General features: G+C 48.0%; 1 long non-coding RNA gene across 1 annotated transcript; it reads left to right on the top strand.

Annotated features, from left to right (window-relative positions):
• Positions 1-390: 390 nt before the first annotated feature.
• LOC311435264 lies at positions 391-4,252 on the top strand. Its single transcript, XR_014692010.1, has 2 exons — positions 391-2,435; positions 3,477-4,252. It is a non-coding gene; the product is annotated as an uncharacterized lncRNA (long non-coding RNA).
• The last annotated feature ends 6,318 nt before the right edge of the window (positions 4,253-10,570 follow it).

Raw genomic sequence — 10,570 nt, 5'->3', positions numbered from 1 at the left:
GAATATAAAACCGCTCCCTGCGATATTTAAATTCCTTTGAAAACCATCCTCTGCCATATGTCTATAAACACTGTCCAGCTGCAACAAGATTGCGGATTCTTGGCGACCATCTGAATTCAGCGATGAAATAACAATACTGTGCACCGAGACAGTGGCAACTGCCGCCTTAAACATCTCGCTTTGCATTTCAAATACTCTTTTTTTTCTCCTGTTTTCTCTGATGTAGGTGGCAGGTAGGGCTGGGAACAAAGGTATAGCAGTGGAAAGTACTTGCTTTTCTTGAGAGAGGTGTCTCTTTCTGAACAGTTGGATGAAAATCATCAGTTTTGTTGCAGGACGTGCAGTGTAATCGTGCGTTTTGAAAGGCTGAGGTTTGAGCTCAACGTCATTACCGCTGGCACATGAACAGGCTGATACTCACACTCAGCATCACGTTCCTGAGCAATGCGTTTAGGAAATGACCAAGAGAGGAGTGCCAGAGCTCTCTTTGCAAGAAGCAGACCCTCCTTTACCCAGAGGAAAAGAACCTGGAAGTTTTTATCCCTAAACAACACCATATACACGTGTGTTTGGAAGCTGCACCTACGCCTGACGCCCTGCCCAGCACTGCCAAACGCCAGCGTCTTGAGTGATCTGAAAATTCAGCTGTCTTCGTGAGTAAAAGCACCTCTCCAACAGCGTCATTGCCTGGTTTGCAAATGTTTCTGATCTAATGCTTTCAGCTGACATCCAACTGCAGCACGTCTGGGGCAGAGGCCACATGCTGGTGTTTGTTTATTTGTTTTTTCCTTGCTTAGGAGTGGAGCAGCAAAGCTGGGACAGCGGCATAAATGCGATAAAAAACAAGGATCTCAGCTCACCTCCTCCATCGGATGCCAAACGTTAGATAGGTGCTTTCGTGTGGTCTGTGAGGACAAGTTGGAGTTTCGGGAAATACCTGGTGAGAAAATTTCGTGCACAGAAATTCAGGGAGAGTGTAAGCTGCATGTGGACAAGCACGCTAAATTCGAGAGCAAATCGTATCCTATGCGATGTTGGTTCAGCTCGAGCTGCAGGTCGCTCCAAAGCAGGATTTTAATGCATGAAAACGAGCAGGCATTTATTGTGAGCTGCAACCACCAATTCCTTAAGCGCTGGAGTTGGCAGAAAGCAGGGTAGAAATGAAAGGAACAATTTTAGACATATGGCAATCTGGCAAAGCACTCCAAAATTTTAATTACGCTACGGAAAGGTCAAGGCTGGATCTGTGCTGGTGGAGGGATAATTTGCTTTTAGAGTTTGTGAAAGTGCCTCCAAAACTAAGGAACCGAAAACTGAGGAATAAAACTAACTTCTCCTGTGCAGGTGGTTGGTTCTGATCTGCTTTGAAAACAGCCTTCTGGAAGCATCCCAGAATTTTACCAGTTTATCCCAAATTTCAGGGGTGAACGCACAGTTCTCGGGGCAGGGCTGGGACATCTCCAGGTCGAGACGAACCAATTTCTTTCCATAACCCTGTTTTCAGAGGAATGAGCTTGTCGAGGAAGTAGTATTCCCTCATTCGGAGGCCAGAAATTAAGCAACATCCCTAAATTCAGACACAGCTCTTGAAATAGCTGTTTCCTTTTTCAATATCTGCGTGTTTGCCGACAGAGCTGGAAGCCCCGCAGCCCACGGGGAGCGTACGTACTCTGGCAGTGGGCGACAACCCCAGAGGCTACAGCCTGGATCGATAAGGCAGGCACAAAAACAGGGTGGTGAAATGATTTACTTAAAGATAAGACTTATCTCTCTGCACCCCAAAAAACGCTAGCCCCTCAATTAGAGCTGCAAGGAGCACGGCCTCACGGGCAGGGCAATGGTTAATTCGACAAGAAAGCAGAAGAGAGCATCTCGCTACGGATTTAATTCACCCGCTTAGCCTTGCCTTACCTCCATTGTAAACCCGAGGGCCTGCATTCATACAGGAGTGCTCCTGCTAGAAATGACGCTGGCAATAAATATTGTGAAAATCGGCATTGTTTTGTTAAAAAAAAAAAAAAAGAGAGAGAGAGGGAGAGAGTGGATGTGCACCTCCAGTGACCTCGATTTTTCACTTCGCTGGAGTGATTATAAATGGCTTTGCTTCTCCATCAGCTCTGTCACGGACAGGACTCCTTCTTTTTGCCTCGCTGCCCAGATACAGGTGTGCCGAATTTTTTATTCCTGCCTCCAAATGCCGCCTGCGTGCCAAGAGGGAGAGCGCAAGACATGGATGGAAGACAAATTGTCGGGGCTACCCATGCCGAAAGGGCGTGCAGGATGGGTGCAGGGGCAGTGCTGGACTCTTCCCATCCGTGGCTCAGCTCAGCCCTCGTGGATCTCATGGAGCTGGGGATGTGTGTGCAGAAAGAGCGATGGATCACGAGGAGCACAGCCGCCGGAGGCTGCCCCTGCGGTTGTGAGGGTATCCAAAGGTGTAAAGGACGGCTAAAATGAGGGACGTAGCTCGGGCTGGGTATTGAAGGGGATGTGATGAGGAGGGCTTGGCAGGAATTAAGGAAAAATTGGCCCTGCCCGATAGCAAGGTCCCCTTCTCTGTGCTGCGTGGTGTTTATCCAGCCGTGCCGAGGAATAGGCGCGCCCGTGCCAGGAGCTGGGAAGCGAAACTGCGCAAAGATGGGGGGAAAAAAATAAAAAAAAGAAAAAAATAATAAAAAAAAAAAGAGAGAGAGAAAGAAATCCAAGCTCAAAGAAAAAAAAAAAAAAAAGCTGTAGGAAAGAGCACCAGGCCAGAAAGCCAGTGTGCTGAAATTAATTAGTTCGGACTGGATCTGCCGGGCGCTTGCAGTAGCGGAGGGGCCGCAGTCCTCGCCGTGCTCGGGAATGTCACACTCGGGCACAGCGGCTGCTTTCCAGCCTTTCCTTCGCTCCCCCCGCACGCTGAGCCGAAGCCAAGGAGGGAGAGGGAGGGAGGGAGGGAGGGAGGAAAAAGCGAGGCCGAGAGCTTTCTGCGGTCGGCGGGGGCCTATAAATAGCCGCTGAAGTCTTCTAATGCCGATGGGGTGCGTCATGCCGGCCCTCCCCGCTCTCGCTCCGCTCGCCAGCCCCGAGCTCTGAGAAGGGGGGGTAAAAATCCCGAGGATGCTGCTGGCCTCGTGCAGGCGTTGCAAAGGGCCTTCCAGGTCCCGTCGCCCTCGCAGGGGGCAAAAGGCAGAGGTCGGAGAGGTGCCAGAGGGGATTTTGAGACAGTGTTTTCCGTCCTTGTCCCCGCCGCAAGCTACTGGGGATGGCCCCCTTGTTTCGTCTGTGAGCCCCCAGGTGCAGCAAGCTGTGCTGGGGCTCTTCTTGCAAAGAACCCATGTCTAAGGCCATATAATGCACAGGGAGGCCTTTTTTACTAAACCAAATGAGATTCCAGTCATTTTTCTTTTTTTCATTTGCAAAACTGAGGTATTTTTGAGCATCTTGACGCTGCTTTATTTCTCTATTTTTGCTCCAATCCCTTATTCTTTTAGGATTGGCTTACATCAATCCATCAGGAAGAAGCAGAGGAACGTGCTGATGAGCATCTTGTCTGCATCAACTTGTCCAAAACTGGACCTGCTAAAGGCAAAGCTGCCAGGCTGGCACATGGGGTATGCTTCTTCTCAAAGGAACGCAGTGAGTTCTCCCAGATTTGGGGCTCTCCTTGGAGAGCACGTGGGGAGCAGCATGTGGTGGTCTCTGCCACATCAGGGCAGTTCAAAGTGTCTGAAGCAGTGAAAAATTGCCAAAGAGAGGGTGCAGGATCATCTCCCCTTGGGAACAACCCCATCCTGAGCTGAGCTTCAAAGGTATCCAAGCACCACTGACGTCCTGGTCACTGATGTCCTGGTGTCCAAAGCAAAGCTTAAGCTTCAAAACTTTGGGGTTTGTTGCTATTTTGAAAGGATGGGTGCAGAAGGAACCCCAGCCTAAGGTCCAGTGAATGAAATTCCTGCCGTGAAACGTCTGGCCAGGCTCTCTGTTCAGAATTTGCCCTGCTCCTGACGGGTCCTGTATCAAGGAGGAAATGCCAATGGATGTGTCAGAGGGGCTTTTTGGTTTGGTGCCGTCTCAAGTAGCACTGGATATAGGCACAATTGCAGAGACCTTCAGCTCTTCATGTTTTTAGCACCCACGTTGTTAGTACGTTGTTAGCACAAATAAAACATGCGGCTCAAGCAAAATAGGTTCAAAATGTCTTTTTTTTCCCCTAACGGTGATGTCTGTCCCGGCAGTAGGCTTGATACACACTGGAGCCTACCTTTCCGAGCTGAAACCATGAGGATTACTCACGTCTTTAAAAATAAGCCCACGTCGAAATTCCCTTGTTGGATTAAGACCTAAGCCCTGCAATTGTCACTTTTCCCAACGGAGGAAAGTACCAGTGGCTTAACTAAATATACCGTCCCCAGCGCCACGGGCAGCTTCTGGATTGTTTCTCTTTCCTCTTTTACTGGAACTCCTCAATGTTTCTGTAAGTTTATTTTACTATTTGGTTGGTTTGTTTTTTTTTTGTTCACCAGTCCATTGCCCCTTTTCCTGAGCGCTGTGTGATCTTTCGTCCCGCCCTTGCCTTTTCTTCCCCATCCTTCTCTGCCCATTTGCCACAAGCAGATGGCCACCCGTCGCTTCAGCTTTTGGGGAGAAACTGCCAAACATGACAAAACAATATGTGTTTCTGTTAGCAGTGGCAAAAATAAAGCCAGGTTTAGCCTGGATTTGTGTCTCTTCTGTGGCTAATGATGTGCAAGAGCTGCTCAAAGTTTTTTTCCATCACAGTTGGTAGGGATTCTCCAGCAGGAGCTGTGCTGACATGGAGCCATGTCCAGGTGGTGCTCCCAGTCTTTGGGATGAGTCTGATCTTAAAAGAGCATTCGTGGCTTTGTCACACGTGAAGAAAACTCTGAGACTGAGGAAAAAGCAAGGACTTGATGTGTTTAACCATACGCAAAGAGGATGCTGAGTGCTCTTAGGTTGAGACTGTCTCTATACAGACGATGCACGGACCAGATTTAGGCAGGAAAATTGCTCTTCAACCCAGCTCTTGTCCTTGTTGGGTCTATCCTGGCTAAAATTGGAACTCCTCTGTGCTTCCAAAAAATTAGCCACGAATTGGATGGCTCCTTACAGTGTCCAAGAAGCCATGCACAAACTCTTCACTTGGATCCCTCCCAAGAGAGCAGGCGTTGGGGCTCGGACCCCAGCCCAGGGAAGAGCACACAGCCTCCTCTTCCCTCTGACCCAACGGTGCTTCAACAGCCTCGAGGGGTGGCAAATTAACCAGCTCTGTGCTCAGACACTACAAATCAAGACAGGAGCGCTGCTGCTCATAGCACAGTGTAAGACACCGCCACCCGTATTTACAATAAATACTCCTCTCTCACCAGGAGAAAATCATTTTCATTCTCAGAGCTGCTTTTTTTTTCTTCTGGCCTTCCCAGCCGCTGCAGTGATCAGCTCCTCAAAGAGGTCTTAATTTGAGGAGTTTCCTAATGCATACCTTAGCACAAAGCGTGCAAGATTAAGCTTTTCAGGAGTCTCCAGGTACAAAAGAACTGTATTTCACAATGAGGAGGAGAAGTGCCATTAAAAATATCAAAGCTGTATGATACCCACTTTGTAGTTACGTTCCAAAGGACACTTTTATTCAAATTCCCTCTTTTCAGGAGCTTCCGTTTCTGAAATTTCTCGCTGTTGTTAAGTAGCCCAAAGGGAATTTTTTTGTGTGTGTGTGTGCGCAGGGCGAGTTTGGCATAATTCATTCAGGATATTGCAGTAATGGGGTTATTCTAAGCATGAAACAAGATAATTTTCACGCCTTGTGGAAGCCGTGTTCAAGTTCGCCTCATTTTGGATCGTTTCCCTCTTGATGGGCTCCTCCTGACCGGTGTGGTGGGAACTTTGGTTTTTCCACGCTGGCCGGGGCTGGCCTGGGGATTGATGGGTTTGGGGAGTGGCCCAGGCACTGGGGCAGCACATCCCACCTGCTGCCTCTTCATCTTCTCCCCAAAAAGAGGAGGCAAGCAGCCAGGGCTCCCACAGGGGGCACGTGAACACTGCATCCCGTACTGCTTGCACTAGCCCCTATCAAGCACAAGTTGGATACTTCAGGTGTATTTAGGGGCTGGGAAGTGCAAATAGGCACATAAAATCCCAACTGACAGCATGGGACCCAGATGCTGACCTGGCTTAGGTGCTTGTGGATCTTATCAACCCACCACAACCTCCTCCAGCTGCACTGCTGTGTCTTCAGGGATGAGACAGCTTTGGGAACGTGACCCATGAGCACATGAAGGTGTAAGAGTAGTATGCACGATTCGGATGATTTTTAATACATATAAATGCTGCCTCTATCGCATCTAAGCCCCGCATTCCCCCACCCCACCAGCACACCTGATTCTGTTATCAGAGGCACACAACACGCACGTGGCGAGTAAGACTTGGTGATTTCCAAAGCCTGCATGGGAAGGTGGAGGTGAGGCCTCAATGGGCTGTTTTAATCAGGATCACGGGTTGAACAGCACACTGCTGCTGCAAAAAAAAAGGCCCACAGGAGAAGGGAGGAATCGGTTTCCATCGTGACACCACAAATCCAGGTGCTGGATTTGCACCCGGAACCCAGTTCATGCTGCTGGTTAGCAGGATCTTGTTAGCCCCGCTTCTGGGGAGGAAAGCAAGGATTTATGCCTGACATATCTTGAAGATAAGCTAAGAAGGCAGCTGTAATCTCTATGACAGCCAAAAGATTTGTGTGAGACGCGAATTAATCAATAAAACCACTTTTGGTGGTGGAACAGAGGACGCATTTCCCCGCCACACGAATGCCCGCACGTGAGAAAGAAGCATGCCCTGCCGCTGGAGCGTGCAAAATAAAATACCAGCAACATCCACCTAAATTTTAATGCTGAACTGTGCAACAACGGCAACCAGAAGAAAGGCTTTTGTTTCCCTGTCCTTTTTCTTGAACCGAACAGTGCCTAACTGTTTAACTTGTGGTTAAGGATTATTTATGTAGGGCTCTTGTGTAGGTAAAGCGCCATGTCCTTGGCCCTCTGCCCACGTAGCGCAGTGCAGGATCTCTAGTTACAAATTGCAGCTGTATAACATAACAGGAAACGTGGGGCTTTAAGTTATTCCACTGGAAAGATTAATTATTTGGAAAATAGTTATGCAGCAGCTTTGTGTATTTTTGGAGCAAAGGTGACCAGCACCATCTTAAATTTAAAGAAGTAAAAACCACTTGCAGGGAATAAAAAGGGACCCTTTAGAAACTGGAAGTGTCATGGGACAATTTGTTAATTTTGTTTTAATAACGTTCGAATTGTCTGCTCTCACCGAAGGAGCCAGGGAAGAGTGGTGGTCAGTCCCAGAAGGGAGGTGGTGGGAGAGGAGTAGGAGCATTTGGGAGCTGCTGGATTCAGCTGCACCTTGACCTTCCAGTCCAAAATCCCATCCACCTGCTTGAGAGGAAGGTGCAGGGAGTCCTACCGAGGGCTGAGGCAGATCCCAGGAGAATGAGACCTGTTTGCATGTTCAGGACTGTGTCCAGTGTGACATTTATTTGTGTTTCTGAGTTGCTGGTAGAGGCAGGAGCAGATTTGGGTTTGGCAGCCTGGTGTGATGGGACATCCCCTTGGCACTGGCACAAGGTGAGGAGCAAGCTTGGAGGCACCAGCTCGGCAGTGTGGTCTCCTTCAAAAGCATGCTGCAGACAGCATGAAGACACTAGAGCCCAGGGAACCCATTTCCTCCAAGAAAACACTCCTGGAAAAAAAAAAAAAAAAAAAGAAAGAAAGCAAATGCAGTGTCCGGAGGGGATGTTTTCCACCTCAGGTTGGAAGATGGGGTGACAAATGGCGCCTCCTGCTACATGTCCACGAGCTCTGCCCTGCCCACCTTGCTGTGGGCTTCTTTTTACAGCCTGGTTCAGGGGATTTTAATTTGCCCCTCTGCATGGAAGTGATCGCTCTGATTAAAGGGAACTACTAAAACAGCAAATTGGCTGCTGCAGCGCGTGGGCATGGGCGAAGGCCAAACTCTCTGATCAGCTCTGCACATGCTTCCGAGTGACTTCAGAGAGGTCCGCGGCCAAAGCGAAATGTCTCACTGATTAGGATTCCTTCAAGCATCCAAATGTGCTTAAATACTGGAGTCCTCCAGAGGGATGTGGTTTGGATAAAGAAGATGTAGCTATTTTTAGGCAGCACAATGCACCTCTTAGTAAAGTTTTTCCACTCTGACACGTAACCCGCGGCCATTTCGTGAGAGCAGCTATTCCACACCTGGCTTTGCACTAACCCAGTCTCCTGGGGCTTTTGCCTATGGCTGTGACGGGGATGTGGTGGTCACTCTCTGTTTGCTGAGCTAGAGATGCCAAAAAGAAAGACCCAAATGAGAAACACCCATGCATGAACATGTCAGTGGGTTTGGGGAGACCCCTGAAGGGTTTTGTACCCCTAAATCTACCTAAGCTTTCCTGTACTCCTACCAATGTCTTCTGCACAGTTGAAACCTACCCTGAAGAGATAATTGAGGTCATGAAGTTCCCTCAGAGTGCATATTTAGTCAAGTAGAAACTCCTGCCTGGGCACAGCTGCAGGGCGGTTTGGAAAACAGCCAGGAAAGCCCCTCTAACATCACACCTTGGCCCAGATAAGATGTGCAGAAAGAACCCCAAAGTATTATTAGAACAGATTTGGGAGAAACACATGAAGAACATGACTTCTGGGTTCTTCTTTCCCTCTGCAGGCTAGAGGAGTGGGCAGGACATGCCCCATGGGAAAGACAAAGTGGGTCCCAGTAAAGCAAGTCCAGCATCCATCAAAGCTCAGGGAAAGCCTGGTTTCAAGGCAGTCTGGTTTTCCTGATCCATTCTGGGGAAACATCAGTGCCAAAAAATACCTGCAGGGTGATTTGTTAATCCCAGAGGGATTCACAGAAGAAATCTGGGGTCCAAGTGGTGGTGGTGGCTGGAGAAGGTCTTCCTTCTTCCTCTCAGGGCTTGAGTTTGTCATGGGTTCATGGGTAGGTTATTAAGGACTAGGTCTTTACTCCGTCTCTGTGTCATTTTTTAATGTGAGAGTGATCAACTGTATTAATAGTAATTATTAATATGGGGAAACTACAAAAATGCTTCATTTCACCCCAAGCGGACCCTGTTTCAGCAGGCTGTGAACAAATAATTGGGGAGGCCAGCAGTTGGCTGCCATACAGGGAACTTGAACAGAGAGCATTGCTATTCAAGCAGACTCGTCGACATTCGAGGTGTAAATTTCTCATAATTGATGGAGTTAAATGAAGGACAGTCCAGGTCCTGGCAAAGAACAACATCAGATCAAGGGGGGGCTAAAGAAAGTTTCTTATAAAATCAAGAATGCCTCTGACGTAGGTAACAAGCCAAACAGAGAGAGCAGTCTCTCGACTTTCCAAGTTTTTTATTTCTGCCTCATTTGCTGCTACCTCAGACTAACCAAAACTCCATGTTTGTCTAATATAAAACAACTATTTTCGCAAAATTCTTCAAGCCACAGCAGTTTAGTCCTACCACAATAATTCACCACTCTACTACAGCAAATGTTTATATATGAAAAAACTTACTAGGTATTAAAAAAATTGAGGAAATTATTTAATTTAAAGCCTCTACATTTTAGTGCATTTGATAGAATACAGAAGGCATGATTTTCATCAGCCAAAAAATATTGTTAGTGGAAGCCTGCTTTCTTCTCTGCATTGCACTTTTTGTGGCCATTGGCGTTCATACAGATCCCCACGCATCTCACCGAGCCGGGCTGAATTTTATACCCGTGGTACTTTCCCGAAGCAGATCTCCATAAAGTCTGGGTGAAGCATCCCTGGTGTCATTACAGGAGTGATTTACAAGTTAGTGAATGTCATGTCACTAAGCTGGCCAAAGAGGGCTGTGATCATTCGAGGCTTCATCTAGACTCATCAGAAAAAGAGACCCTGCAGAGGACGACCCTGCCTAGCTTTAACTCCTGTTGGGATGAGTTTTTCTTCCTTCTTCTGGGCCATTGACTGCAGGGAGACCCCAGGATGACAAAGTTCCTAATTTACGTTCAAGTAACTGCTTAAGTCTGGGTGGGACAAACCCAAGGCAGAGGTGAAGCACGGAGAAAAAGTCTGCAAATCTTGTTGCAGCAGAGAACATAAACCCTTTGTAAGGATGGAGGCTGCAGAAGGCTCTTTAGGTCTGGGGACAGCAAAAAAAATCATCTGAAAAAAACAAGGAGAGCACAGATAAGGTGAGAAGCTTTGAAGGAACCAGGTGTTTGGGGCAAAGCAACAAATCCTCTACATTTAAAAGTCACCTGAAGACAGAAGGTGCCTGGAGGGGCAAGGTCTTGCTGCCAGCTCAAATGCAACCTCATCGTAGAGCCAAAAGTGACTCTGGTGCTGTTGTTCAGCACAGTGGTCTTTTCAGTTTGCCAGAGAGCCAGATGTGCCCTGCCATGGGGAAATTATCTTCTGCACCTTGGCATCTGGTTTCTGTAGCTGCCAGTGAAAGAATGGCACGGGCATGTTGCGTGGAGGGGCAGGTGGCACGTTGTGATGGCTTTTTCAAGTG

Source organism: Aythya ferina (genome assembly GCF_964211825.1).
Source record: "Aythya ferina genome assembly, chromosome: 3".
Lineage (NCBI taxonomy): Eukaryota > Metazoa > Chordata > Aves > Anseriformes > Anatidae > Aythya > Aythya ferina.
The sequence above is the reverse complement of the archived record's forward strand: the minus strand, read 5'-3'. Positions and strand labels throughout refer to the sequence as shown.